The sequence below is a fragment of the Salarias fasciatus genome, chromosome 2 (genome assembly GCF_902148845.1).
Source record: "Salarias fasciatus chromosome 2, fSalaFa1.1, whole genome shotgun sequence".
NCBI classification, from domain to species: Eukaryota; Metazoa; Chordata; class Actinopteri; order Blenniiformes; family Blenniidae; genus Salarias; species Salarias fasciatus.
This window is the reverse complement of record NC_043746.1, coordinates 702340-717953: the sequence shown is the minus strand read 5'-3', so window position 1 is coordinate 717953 and position 15614 is coordinate 702340.

Here is a 15614-nt window from a genome sequence, read left to right as displayed (position 1 = left end):
TGTCAGCTTCGATCGGGAGGAGAAGATCGGGGCAAAATTCGCCCGATTATCCTGCAGTGTGTGGAGGCCTTTAGAACCACTTCTGCACTCTGCCCCCTGCTGGTGTACATGGGTATTGAGTCACTATAGAGCATCGCTGGAAATACTGTGACTCGCTACTTTTGCTGAGCTGACCAACAATAAACTTTAATGTGTTAATATAGTGGGACTTGTGGTGATAACGAGCAGGAATGCAGAGCAATCAGCGCACCCAGCAACATGGGAGGTTGGGTTTCCTTCACTAACAATGCTCTCATTCTTGTTGGAGAGCTAACATACCGCACTGTATCTGTTAAACTGTCTTTTACAGCTGCATGGTGGAACTCGACCTGCAGATTTTGAATAAAGAATAAGTTGAACAATGCTCTCGTTCTGACCCATCCAGGTTAAAAAACAGGAAGTTGAAGTGGATGAAAAAAAAGTTCCCTCCTCCCTCCACCTCTGTTCTCCGAGCCATCGCTCACACCTGACTCTGCATGATTTTAACCTCAAAGTAGTGTTTGAGTCTCACAGAAGCAGAAATCTCTACATCTGTCTCTCACACACACACACACACACACACACACACACACACACACACACACACACACACACACACACACACACACACACACACACACACACACACAGGACATTCAGTGTGACTAGACAGGTTGTGTGCTGCAGTGAAGTCTCCATCAATCATTCTGGAGGTTTGGGGCAGGTCTGGAGCTCTATAGCCTGTGTGTGTGTGTGTGTGTGTGTGTGTGTGTGTGTGTGTGTGTGTGCGCGTGCGTTTTTCTATCCTTGTGGGGACCAAATGTCCCCACAAGGATAGGAAAACCTGGCACGATGTGCGTTGTGGGACCTTTTTCCGTGTGTGTGTGTGTGTGTGTGTGTGTGTGTGTGTGTGTGTGTACTTGTACAGCTATATGTTGTGAGGACCTTTTGTGAGGACAATGGGTTTTTAACCTTACAAGTGAGGACAATTTTTGGAAAGTGAGGACATTTTGGCCGGCCCTCACTATTCGACACACCTTTTTTGGCCTTTTTGAGGTTCGGACTTGATTTTTGGTTCAGGGTCACAGTGAGGCTTAGGTCAGGTTTAGGTCAGGTTTAGGGTCTGGGTCAGGGCTAGGCATTCATTTTTGATGGTTAGGGATCGGGGCTGGGAAATGCATTATGTCAATGAATGTCCTCACAACATATAGCTGTACAAACGTGTGTGTGTGTGTGTGTGTGTGTGTGTGTGTGTGTGTGTGTGTGTGTGTGTGGAGGGTGCCTGGGAGCGTCACGACCTTGTTGGTCACAACAGGAAGCGGCGACGGAGCGAGCGGCGGCAGGGAGCAGTGAGGAGCAGCTCAGTCCGACAGCCTCACACTGAGGCAGGAATCCCCTTCAGTCTGGATTCATCTGGGATTTCACCTTTTTCAGATAAAGACTTCTTGGAAAACTCTGCTGGACAAAAAAAAGAATTCAGTTGGTTTAGACATAAAGCCCAGTCTCCTCACCTTCCCACACAGATATCACTGTTAAAGGAGAAATGTTCCAGGGAGAGGACAGTCAGCCTTCTTCTACAGACCTGATTCCCTCGGGTTTCCAGTCAGTCTGCATCATTTGGCATGTTGGTGTCAGGAAAGCTTCGTGATGATTTGGTAACATTTAATCAATGACATCCATTTACACTGAAATGAAAAGTCCATCTTTCCTGTTGGCCCACTAGTGGGTGCTGTGGTTCGTTTTTGTCATGCAGTAAGCAGAGAAGAACACATTCTGTCTCAACATTAACGAGGACAGGAGCAGGAGACCCGTTCCCTCCAGCCCCGGTGGACATGACCAGCAGCAGCATGTCTCCCATTTCCACAGAGACGGAGTCGATGCATCATTTAGAATTTAGACTTTTGGATCTGATGTCAAAGAGTGGCTCTCCGAGCACCGTAGCCGTCTGAACAGGGTCCCACGCAGACTGATCAGATTCATGTAAGCAGAGTTTCGTCCTGCACCGTGACGGCCATCGATCCTGCTCTCACCACACTGCGGGACGAGGAGTCTCAACAGGTTCATGAGGGTCTTTGGACTAAAGCCAGCAGCCTTGAGCTCTGTGAGACGACGCTCATAAAGCGCTGAAGGGAAAACTTCTCTTTATTCCACTGTTTTCTCCCCGTCAGCACTGAACTATACTGAATTATTTTGGAATGAAATGAAATTTGCTCCTTTTTAAAGCAATCAAAGCTCCTCTAAACTGAAGCAAATAAATTCATGTATTCACACATTTCCAGTCTGAGTTCAGCAGAGCCACCAACCAGAGGGAAAGTCACCAAGTTCAGCCTGAACTCTCAACACACACTTTAAACTTTGAATGCCGTTCTACTTGTGTTTCCTCTGTGTGCTCCTGTTTTTATATTGGGAGTTAAAGTAGTAATGTAGTCAAGACCACTGAAGACCAAACCAAGACCAGTTTTCCCAAAACCAAGACAAGATCATGATCTTAAGGGGCTGAAGCCGAATCAAGACCGAGACCTTGTTTACAATATGTGACATTGAAAGAGAAAACTATGGTAAATATCTGCATTCGGGCAGCATGAGCGTTAGAATAATGTTCTTTCATTCTTCTACACATCTGTTCTGATCAAATTCCAGGCAAAACCACAGCTGTTTTCAGAAAATGACATTATTCTGATTCTTTCTGCAAACGCTGAATTACTCCGGTCAGCTGAAAACCAAACTGCAGAAAGTTGAAGCTAAAGGCGCTACAGCTATTCAGCGGTGCCGAGGAAAACAACGTCCTTTCTCTCAGCTCCAGACATGACTGTGTGAGCGTTCCTACTCATCTGAACACGTCCAGTGTTCTAACATGAGAGTCCTGAGCTCCAGTGGGACTTTATACATCTGGATGAAATTCTGCCACACAGCAGGAGAAAGGACCAAAACACACATGCTGAATATGTCTGTATCTTTTCCTGAGTACCACACAATGTTAATCATAATGATTAAATGATTGTTTTTTCTGTTTTCCTTCCTCCATAATCACAGCCTGTGTGTGAAACGAGCATAAAACCAACGAATCCAAACTAAATTTAAACTCATAAAAATAAAATCTCATTAAGAATCTCAAACAATAACTGTGAATCGCTTCTGTTTACGCTCCGGTGTGGAGACGTGCTGTGCTTCTTGTTCAGAATGTAACACACACACACACACACACACACACACACACACAGACACACACACACACACACACACACACACACACACACACACACACACACGGATGAATTGCACCCCTGAATATATTTGTTCTAGTTATCTTTTTATTGCCCTTCTTTTATTATCACCTCCCCATGATACATCCCGTGTGTGTGTGTGTGTGTGTGTGTGTGTGTGTGTCTGAGTGAAAGCACTGTGAGGAGATAGCCATCGCCGCTCTGCCGTCACTCTCTTGTTTCTCTAATATCTGTCAAGTGAAGCTATGTGGATCGGTGGTACGAGAAGCCCCCCCAAACACACACACACTCACACACACATACACACCCCTTCATTTCCCTCTTTATCTCCGCTCGCCCTCTCTCGCCTGCTCGCTCCTGCGCTCGCCTTCTCTCCTTTATGCTCATACGTGCATCTGCGATAAGGTAATTGTGTCTCCGCCGAGTGTAACTGTGCGTGAAATGACGTCTTGAGAGCAGATCTCTAATAAACGACCGACTGTCTCCGCCGCCGCCGCCGCCGCCGCCGCCGCCGCCGCCCCGCTCCGGAGGGAGGAAATTCAAGTGTTTTCTTGAGGCTTCTCAATTTTTGATGTGACTGCAGGTTGAAAGTGAGAAAACGTCGAGGCAGACGCCGCCGATGCTCGCTGTGCTCCTCGGGAAAGTGCACTTCATGTTGGTTCAAGGTGCTGAGTGATGGGATACTGCACACACACACGGTGCAAAAAACATACCTTCACACACACACGTGCAGGCTGAACATGCCAATTCACCAGTTCACCCTCGGTTTGCTGCTGTGTTTGAAAGGCGAAGCGTCAGCGACGAGCTGAATGGCGACCTTCTCCCAATAAAAAAAAACAAGCCTTCAGAGAAACGGCTCCGGGGAAAGTTTCTGGAAAGACATCCTGTCCTCAAACTCATTCTGAAAGGTATGAAGTGGCGTGGAAGTGGCGCCCCCCACCTGCATGCATCAAGTCCTCCTCAGCTCATCTCGTCATTTCCATTCTGCTTCACTCCGCTGTAATTTCCTCCTCAAAGGCCAGAGGATCTTTGATATTTGCAATGTGGAGCAGAGTTCATATTCAGCTTGTTTTTGAAGAAAAATGCAGGTAATCTGAATTCTTTGGAGAAAGTTGCACAAACAGAAGTGAATGCAGTTGAAATGCGTGTATACAGCAGTGTGCTGGTGTGACTGCAGGAAGAGACGGAGGGATTGTGGAAGGTGGCTTCAGTTTACAGTCAAAATGAGAGTAGCTGAAACACCTGGACCATCTGTGTTTGACCCTGAACAGTTAAAACACATATAATCCAGTGCTGCTCATGCCCGTCATGGCGAGTGGCGTGCAGGCCAGCGACGAGATGGCGCTAAGTCCCTCCGGTCTGTTAGTTTCTGTCCCTCTGGTCTCCGGTCTGGGGAAGGGGGGACGTCTGATCTGCTTCCAGACCTCCTCACGAGGACGGCAGCCACAGATCCTGTTCTGCACCTCTTCAGCAGGAGCTTTGTTTGGACCGGGTTTCTGGGCCAGAAGATGTGCAGAACTGGACCGAGGCTCTCGGTGTTGAAATGTGGACAGCTTTGTTAAATCCTCCTCGGGCAGTCGCCAGCATTCTGGACCGTACAGAGGAGCTGAGAGGACAGCTTGGCGTGAGTGCTGTGTGGAGGAGCGCCGTATCGTCAGCATCCAGGGCTTCCAAGAGTTACTTATAGCGCTATAGGCGCTCCTGACTGCCCAGCCTGGCCGCCACTGCAGACGATGTGTCTGGAATTACTGCTCTGAGCAAAAAGCACAAGAGGGAGGAACACTGCATCAACCATTCTGGACAGTCTGCATCAAATATCCACATGTAGCATGTTTATACAACTGCCAGATGTCTTCTTGAAAGACAAACTAAAGTGTTTTACAGTGTTGCAATCGAGAGGACAACTCATGAACAATTCAGACTTCAAATAAAATGATTCATTAAAGACGATCAAGTTCAAGTTAAGAATCAGCCAGGCCTGCGGTGGTGTACTTTAAAGCAGATGTGGATAATCACCCCAGCTGGACAGGGGGCTGTCTTCCCTCCACCACCTCCAGGAGATTCACACCGGGAACCGAGCATGGCGCTCCTCCTCTCCAGTGGCATCATTTAGTGACATGAATGAAATGCTGACTCACCGATTCCCCCCTGAGTAGATCCCTGATCTAGAAGATACAGACTCAGACTTGTGATTGAAAGTTCGCAGGACCGATCATCCACTGTGGGTCCTTATTCATGACCTTTGACCCCACCGTGTCTCCAGAATGCTCCAACGGTTCTGTCCTCCGCTCCTCTGAACAGGATGGGTAAAACACAGAAGAGGGAGTTTCCTCAGTGGGAATAATAAAGGCTGTTGTCTCCTGCTTTTTGACCGGCATGTATCGTCCGGGTCCGTCCTGATGGCACCAAAGGGAAACATGTGACACGTTTAGCGTTCATTAGGAGACTGATCCCTGGCGAGCCGCCTCGGGGTAGAGCGCCGAGCGGAGCGGTGGTGGACCGTTCAGCCTTCCGGTCTGTGGCATGATGAAGATGTGCAGCAGCGCAGTGACACTACAAACAGCACGATGAGCCAATGCGTCAACATCAGATCATCCTGAACTGCATGATGGGAGCTCATTCATGGCTATCGGCGCTCACAGCCGCTGCAGTAATCAGCAGTTTGACTGAATTAGAGGCTCCCTGTGTGTTTCCCCGCTCTGATGATGGTTAAATTAGATTCTCTCCAATTAGACTTTTTCCAGCTTGGTGCAGAATGGGGAACGTCCCAGTGGTTTGATTTCTACTGGAAATGGGAAAGTTGGAGGGGGTCCACAGCGTTCCTGAATGCAAGCTGGGAGACTTCAGGAGACAGATGTTGGGAATCCTTAAGCTCAGGGTCAACTTCTCCCGATGCATTTATCAAATATCCAGACGCATTTTGCATATTCCACAGACGTACTATGTACCGTTAGAAAGCTGATATTCTCATGAATCCGCTGGTATAAACCACTTTCAGATGTGATTACCACAGCGGGTAGTATAAACCAGTGGCGATTGCTCTAAGACTGCAAGGGAAGCTCAACTTCCCCTAAAATGTCAAAAAATAAGTGGTCCAATATTTACTGTTGTGTGAACATTTCATTGACTAAATATGCGCTACAACACGTTCATCTTTTGTTCAGAATCGGCTACTTATCTCAAGTAATTGACTCGGCTTTTTTCTCACTCCTCCTCGCAGCGGCACGGCGCTTTAAACAGCCGGACGCTGAGCGTCCATGCGGAAGCTCGAGTGGGTTGTTCTGCTGCAGTGAAACTGGACGCTCATTGGATAAAATGCTGGGCTGGTCCCGCCCACGGACGCTCAGCGTCTCTGGGGGTCTATGGGGCAGTGAGCTCGCCTGGACGCTGAGCTTCTGCGTGGTGATTGGATGATCTGTGTGAAGCTTGATTGACAGCCAAATGAGCAAATCAGCGATCTTGAAGTAAAAAAATGCACCGAAGCGCTTCTGAAGTTTTTCATTCTGTTGTTCTGAGTTGATTTGGAGGCTTTGCTGATCCCTGGAGACTTTGTGTTTGTGAAAAACGACTAGCGTTGTGTTTGGAGACTCGTTTCGGTCACTCTGTAGTTTCTGTCCTGGACTAGCAGCTGTGGAGCTTCTCCCCTTCTCTCACACAGCTCCAGCCTCCAGCAGCTCCAGCTGCTTGCTAGCTGCACACAACGGCAGACAATGTGAATGTTGTGGACCGGATTTTGGTGAAGCCATTTGATATTCTTCCTTACGAAGAGAAAATTGGTGTTAAACTGCATAACAGATCAACTCCTAAGACTGAGCTGGTGCCGAAAGGTGGGGAAAAGTAACAGGTCCTTTCAGCTGTCCTGGTCTGACCAGGTGAGCTGCTGACTGAAGTGCTGTCACCAATAAAATGTCCTGCTGGCCATGCCTCTGGATGAAACCATCTCAGGGAGGTGTTGTCTGGTCACAAGTGGGCTTTGAGGATCTGTCTAACTTTGACAGGGCGTACAAAAGGCATGAAAGCTAATAGAATTTACATACAAAAAACAGATTACACATATTACAATGTATGCTGAAAATGAGCTTCCCCTCTTTGGAAGACCAGCAGCCGCCACTGGTATAAACACATTTATCCAACATACAGCAAATTAAGTAAACAGCGCAACTCACCTTTGGAGGCTCATAACTGATCACAGACGATCCATAATCCAGATAATCCAGCAAAAACTGCCACAGTACAAGCGTATGCATCCAGACAAAGCTAGAAAGTATAGCCTTTTGTCCAAAACATGTCTTGAAATAAGCAAATAATCCAGAATTAGACGCGCCACCGCGCGCGCACGCGGCGCGTCTCTCCGCGTGCGCGTCCGATAATAATCCATTTTTTTATCAGATAAAAGCATCCAGACGTCTCTCCCTCGTGCTGAGGATATCCAATATGGCGACTGATCGGTTTCCGTTGCTTATTCGTCATATTTCAACCAATCAAGTGACTCATCCCTCCCTCCGATGGCTAACCAGCCAACCGCTGCCGAGGCTGATGGACCCACGTCATCGGTCGTCATCACTCGTCATCAACGTATTCTGAGCCAATCACGTCGGTAGAAACGTTTGACTGACAGGGCTGGTAGCCAATGAGCTTGCTGAATGGCTGGCTGGCCCGCGAGCGGGGTTTTGTGACTTCTCAGATATCTGCTGAGGGATGCACCTGCTGTCTGTCCCTGCTCCTCTCAATCTGAGGGCCTTATCCCACACTGAAGCCTATCTGAAGTGATTTTTTGAGTACTTTATGAGTTTTTGGAGTGAAAATAATGTAAAAACGGGCCAAAAACCAACATATACCATTGTACAGAGGGCATCCAGAGGGTATACAGAGGATGTCCAAAATTGACCCCGCCGGGGCATAGCAGTACAAATACATGTGTGAAACACTCATTTCTTGTAGTACTGCTCTGACATTTTGACCTGAACTATGTAAGACCCCAGGCTTTAGCAAAATTGTGTTTTCAAGCTCTCACAGTGCTTCCACACTTATTTCCAGGTGTTTTATGAGGAAAAAAATTCAGGCGAGAATGAAATTCATCCTAATTCAGTGTGCTGCAACATAAAAAAATCTGTGCCAGTAGCACCTAGAGTAATTCTGACTGCACTGGGTGAAAATACAGGTTGTCAGCTTTCAAATGAGACCCCAACCATGCATGTACTCCAAACAGTTCAAGAACAGCATTCAGTTTACTTTGGGTACGTCTTTAGTTGAACTTTTAGGCGAAAATGGGCCCGAGCTTAAAGGGTTAATTGGAATTGGGAGAGCAGAGTTCTTGTTGAACCTCCACATTTCATGTCTTCCTGAGGTGACTCTAGTTCTAAAACTACAAACCAACATAAAATCAAGAAGGGGTCCAAAGATGGACGTAGGGCTTGATTCATAAGACATGCATGAAGTGTCCGGAATTACAGACTAACTCCGGTGGATTGCTCCTTCAGTTTCCATGTTTTACTGGTAATCAGTGAATAATATCGGCACTATGAATCCTGTTTAATGACAATAATCTACTAGTAAAGGCAATGTTCATGTGCTCATTGCTTGAGTCTCTTGGTCTAGATAGTAAATATGTTGGAAACATATCGGAACATGTCACTCCAAAATAAAGCTAAAAATAAAACTGGTATGGGAGATGATTCGTAACAAAGCCAAAGCTGGGAGAACCAGAGCAAAAGAAGAGATTTTAAAAAGACTCAAAGTTTTAAAACCATGCTTCTCCACTTTGGTAGAAAGCAGGAAATCCGTGGTTTTCATCAGTTTGGCCACCTCCTCCTCAACACCGTCCCGTCAGGCCGGAGCTGAATCATTAGGCAGTGAACCGAACACCGATCGGCTGGGCCGGCAGTGGAAACCAGCGAGATCCAGCTGATCCACCAGAGGGCTTCATCAGCGGGGCGATGCAGGATGGACCGGCACCTTCTGGAGGGACTCGGCTCGTTTTAACGAGTCCTCCAGGAGCTGGAGCTCTGCTGCCAGCAGGCCAGACACACATCCCAGCCCGTTTACCTTCTGAACATAACTTCACTCAGCAAAAATATCCTCTCATTCTAACATGTCATTAGCATTAAAAAAAAAAAAAAAGGCTATGAAAGAAACAGGTATAGCTACTGAGATTTTTTATTTTCAATTATTTGGACCTGAAGTTACAGATTTTGCACAGTGAGGCTGCTCCAGGGCAGATATGATGGAAGTGTCTTTGGATTTTACATCCTCAGTGAAATGAAAGAGCATTTACGCTGTACAGTACATAAATTAAAATGTTAAATATATTAATGTCACTATTTGCTGTTACTATTTAGTGCTACTTACTTTTTCACCTTCCAGAACTGCTCCGTCATTAGTGGCTGTGACGCTCTCTGGACTGGAGGTTTTATTTGTGTGTGAGGGATTTGAATGAGAGTCTTCGGCGTTGCTGACCTGTGACCATGACAGGCCTCGTCCCGTCGGGACAGCCTGGAGAACAGACAGAAGAAACCATGGGGCGAAGAACAATGGAATTAATTCCACTCCCTGGAGAATGAAGCTATATTCCACTCTCTCCAGTCTTTATTCCAGTAAATCATTATCTTTTTTCTTTTTTTCCCTTTCTGCGTCTCCTCCTCTGCCAATGAGAAGACAATTACATTATATGTGGACACATGGGGAAGAATATACATTTCAAAGAGCCTTGCTAAGTGCTTTCAGATGAAATGGCTTGTTGAGGCTCATGTTCGCTGAGGAGGACGCCGGCAATTACTCCACAAAGAAGAATGAGGTCCTTTAAAGACAGAACACGGCCCAGTACATGCATTTCCATATGAATTCCTGACATCTGATATGAGACTGAAAGTTTTTCATTATCATTGAGTGTGTGTGTGTGTGTGTGTGTGTGTGTGTGTGTGTGTGTGTGTGTGTGTGTGTGTGTGTGTGTGTTTAGAGCTTTTTCACTGAATAATTTTGCATTTTCATCCAGTGGCATCAATCATAATTTTTATTGATTTACTGTATTACTGACTGTGAAAAGTGAATAAAAAGAAGTTGAAAAAGACGGCACACATCCTGGTGTGAGGGCCGTGGAGCACAAGGTGGAGGCCTCAGGCCTCAGGTGGAGGAAAATCAACCTGCAAGTTTTTCTTCGGTGTATGATCATTTATGTTTCAGCCAGAGTTCAAAACTCCCAAAAAGTTAAAAAACTAAAAGTGATGCATGTCTCCAACAGAATCAGTAATGACTGATGTTAACCATGAGCTTTACTTATTTAGAACGATTTCTCTGAACAGCTACAGGAAGCCAAAAGGCAGATAACAAACACTATTTGAAGCCACATGTATGTAACAAGAACATCCATTCCTATCCAACACCGTTCAGTCCAACACATGTCAACAAAGGAACAACCTACATCCCCATTTTAAGACACACAGGAGGTGCAGACACAAAACTGATTGTCATGTCCACAATCGTAGTGAAAACTTTACAATTCTAACAACTGTGCAAAACAAATAAAGCAGGATAATTCTCTAAGTTCAAATCTGACAACATTAATCTGCAGAGCAGATACTGAGGAGCTTCTTGGGTGTAAGAGATTTCCTCACTGTGCTTTCTTAGAGGAAGACTCCATAAACTGATATAAGAAAGAAAAAAAAACATAACATAAGGCTTTTTGATTGGAAATATCTTGATTTGTTGAGATTTAAAAATTGATCTGTATTCAACATCAACATACAGCACACTGAAATTTTTAGTGATTTCTTTTTCTTCTTTTTTTTTAAACGATCTTTGGTATAGTGTGTTCAAACTTTCACACTGTCGGTTTGAACAGGAATCGTCTCGGCAGAAAGTGGAAGCCGCCTCATTTAGTGAGCTGGAGATGTGATTCTGACCTTCCCCTGCCACATTAAGCGGAGTGATGTGAAGCCACGGCGAGCCGGGACCCGGTCTCCCGAGGGCGAGGACTTTAAAAAGCACCTGACATGGACTAAATGTAGCACAACACCTGCTCCACTGCAGACTGCAGGAAGCTGTTTATCAGAGGCTAAAGAAAACTCTCTGAGCAGAACACACCACTTTCAGCCATCCAGTGTAACTCGCTAGAACCTTTTCAGTGCTAATAAATCTGATTTACTGAGATCCTGTATGAAGTGTGCTGAATCACATGTTCACCAAATAGATTGTGTTCGTGTTGCACATGCTGCTTCTGAATGGTTGGAGTGTTTTGGAAAAGTTCCACATCGAGAGGTGTTTTCAAAAAGTTGCATTTTCAGAGACTCCAAACACCGTCATAGTGTGAACAGGCATCCAAGCATACTGAAACGTTACAGCAAAGAAATTCAGACTTGGCGAAATGAAGAAAACAATTGAAGAGATTTGTCATTAAAAAAAAAAAGGGATTCAGGAAAGATTACTAAACCAACAGAAGGTTAAAGTTCAGGAAACACTTCTCATGAAGTCCATCACAAAAAGTCGTGGAGGGTCAGGTGAAGAAATGTCTCTCATCAGAATAACAGCAGAATATTTAGCTGCTTTTCAAACATGTTAAAAACAGATGGAATCATGAACAATGCAAGTTTTATCAGGCGACAAGGATCTATTACAATAACCTCTGCAATCTAGAACTGATGCTTGATATTCCAAATTAATGACGGCAAATGTGATGGTGTTATTTCAATACATCAGTCCTTCACATGACCAAACTCAGCCAGAACAGACATTTCTTTTCTCTCTTTCTCAAGAAGGAAAGAACAAGAACAAAGTTATCTCTATTACATTTCATGTGTCACCAGAAACTTTAGGGAATAGGTATTTTAGAATTTAGAATTTCTGACCAATACCTCAGACCTCAAATCTAATATTACTATGAATAACTGAAATGAAAAAAGTAATAAAATACTTTCTGTGACTTCATTCATTTTCTGTTGGTGCCGCATGTACAAAGGTATAAACACAGTAATACCTCGATTATGTACATTTGGGAAAACAGTGTTGGACATTCATCAAAAATATACGAGAACAGTGTTTAAAAGTGAATGCAGAGCAACTGAATCCATGACTGGGGTTGAAAGAAAAACCAGTCCGTTGGTAATTTGGTCAGACGAGGGAAAACCAAGCAAAACTGCATTAGTCACTTGTTCACCGATGGACCCAGAAATGAGCTGTTTGAAGGAGTCATCAGGGCGGAAGACAGAAAACACAACAAGCTTGAAGGTACGGAGGGAATACAGAACAGGGAAAGGCAGGGTCGAATAAGAAATGATGGAATCAGCTTTGGTCCTTGTTTCTATCCTCCAGGATTGTCCTCAAGTCTGTTTCTGTTTTGAATGTCATCTCTATTTTCTTGTTCTTTGTAGATCTCACATCCGTCACATCTCAGAATCACATCTGAACATTCTGAACTTTCACCAGAGAAAGTCGTCATTGTAAATGTCTTCAAGCTGTTCTTGGAAAACGTGACTTTTGTTGATCATAACTTGCAAAAGAAACATTTTAACCATCAGTCTTTCTGAGCTGAGAAGCAGCTGATGCCGTCAGACCTCTGGTGGATGATACAACTCAAATCAGAAGTCCAGGAGTCTAACTAACTAATGCCGATGCTAATGCTACCCAATGCTAGCATGGTCTTAGTGCTGACATGCTGGTGTGTCAGCAATGCCACAGTTTTGCCTTATGTAGGTGTTTTTTGGGATATTTCCTCCAATCAGAGTGTCGTATGGTGGAGTTGTAACTCTGGTCATCTGAGGTCACTGGAGGTCCGAGGTCCCTGGAGGTCTGAGGTCTCCTGAGGTCTGAGGACTCTGGAGGTCTGAGGTCTTCTGAGGTCTGAGGACTCTGGAGGTCTGAGGTCCCTGGAGGTCTAAGGACTCTGGAGGTCTGAAGATTCTAGAGGTCTGAGGTCTCCTGAGGTCTGAGGACTCTGGAGGTCTGAGGTCTCTGGAGGTCTGAGGTCTTCTGAGGTCTGAGGACTCTGGAGGTCTGAGGTCTCTGGAGGTCTGAGGTCTCTGGAAGTTGGTAATCCCTGAGGATGGAGGTCTCTGCTGGCACCTAGAGGTCTAGATGTGGGGTGGCCTCCACTGGTCTCTGGCGGTCCCTCGAGGTCTTAAAGTCTCTGCTGGTTTCTAGCAGAGGTGTCAAGAAAGTACTCTCCCATGCCATGTTTTCCATGTAGCCAGTCAGTTCTGGAAGAGCTGGGCTGATTGTGATCACCTGGGCCCAGAACTGTTTGTTGCAGGTGATTCAGATCAGCCCAGCCCTTTGTTAACTGACTGGGCACAACAAAAACATGGCATGGGAAAGCACTTTCTTGACACCTCTGGTTTCTAGTGGTTCCAGGCGGTCTCTCGAGGTCTAAAGTCTCTGCTGGTCTCTGGCGGTCTCCGGTTTCTGCTGGTCTCTGCTAGTCTCTGGAACTCTGGATCTGTCTGGTTTGCGCTGGAGGCCCAGAGCAGATAACTGAGTGCTGATTCTGTCCTTGTGGCACTGCCAGCAGCTAACGGCTGCTACCATTGGCTAACAGCTGCTAATAGCTGCTAACAGCTGCTACCATTGGCTAACAGCTGCTATCAGCTGCTAACAGCTGCTACCATTGGCTAACAGCTGCTATCAGCTGCTAACAGCTGCTACCAGTGGCTAACAGCTGCTAACAGCTGCTACCAGTGGCAAACAGCTGCTATCAGTGGCTAACAGCTGCTAACAGCTGCTACCAGTGGCTAACAGCTGCTACCAGTGGCTCCAGCCCGGCGCTGGCTGAAGGTCTGAGCAGCAGCTCGGCCTGCCGATCATCAGTCACTCAAATCAAAGACAAAGAATGGCGGCGACTCAAACAGCCTCGGTTTGACTCATCGACTGCCCGATACGCTGCGCTGCCCTTAAACTCCCTGCTTTCTACTTTCAGCTGATTAAGCCACAAATTCACTTTGACTCCTGCCTTCTGAAGGGAGAGTTGTGAAAGAGTCCAGATGTGTTGTGTTGATTAGCAGCTTTTTTAGTGAAGGTGAGGAAGTTTAGGATGCTGGTCTGACAGCAGCTACTAATCGATGGAAGTTCAGTCCAAACAATCCCTCACAGTTCTACATGTGGGGAAAGGACGGCTCCCTGTATCAACTGAGAGCTGATACTGTATGGAATAATGGCCAATACTGCAACAACAACTTGCCAATAACACAGTGAAATAGCAAAAGATGCTTTGAACCTTAATTAAAAGAGAGAGGAGCAGGGGATGGATGTTCAGTGAAGGAGTACGATAACAATTCACCACACTTACTTCTGAAAATACACAAAACTTCCAAAAAAGCTTTCATTTCAAAGCAAAGCAGTCTTATTTATGCACTGATACAATATCAAGTGAAATTGTACATTTTGAAAGGATTATCAGTAAATTAAAAACTGCCCCATAAAACAATACAAGATACATACTGGTGATGACCATGAATCACAGGGTTACAACAATACCCCTAATAGAGAAATCAAAAGAAAAAATAGCAAAGGAAGATGTTACAGAAACAAGTTAATCCAGATTATAAGGTTTAGCAGGAAAATTTAGCTGCAAGGGGACACTAGCCAGTGTCTTATTGTGCCGTTCCCAAGCCTGGATAAACACAGAGGGTTGTGGAAGGGCATCCGACGTAAAACTTTGGCCAAATCAAATATGCAAATCAAATGTATGACTTCCATACCGGATCGGTCGAGGCCCAGGTTAACAACTCATGGAGGCAAGTGATTCGTTGAGATGAGAAGGGAAAAGAAAAAGAAGTAGGTAAGTAAGTAAAATTTATTTATATAGCGCTTTTTACAGACCAGGAGTCACAAAGTGCTTCACAACGAAAAAAAAAATAAAGATAAAAGAACATTCAAAAGAGCATGTAACATATAGATAAGAGATTGTAAACATTGCTCCGACATAAAAGCAGACTGTTGGAAACCGTATAGGCAGTGTACGGCACTGCCAAGACACACTGTGTCAGTGGGTCTGAAAGGCCTTCTGGAACAGAGGAGTTTCAGATGTTTTTTGAAGGCCTCCACTGAGTCCAGGGAGCAGGTCTAGGGGGAGCTGGTTCCAGAGGCGAGGCGCAGTGGGCGTGAAGGAGCGGTCACCCCTGGTTTTAAAGTGAGTCTGGGGGACTCTCATGGTCCGACTGTGTCACAAAGAGCTTAGAGGGTAACACGTCTACAGGACTGGAGGAGGGTTTTGTTTTAGCCATCAGTGCTGAGACGTCTTCAAGGCATACAGGAGTAAAGGAGGACCAGACATGTAAAGGTGGTTTGACCAGACCTGGACTGCACAGGGAAGGTGCTGGGATTTTATCTTTTATGTCTCTGATTTTATTAACAAAGAAGGTTGAAAAATCGTTACTGTCAGCCCTA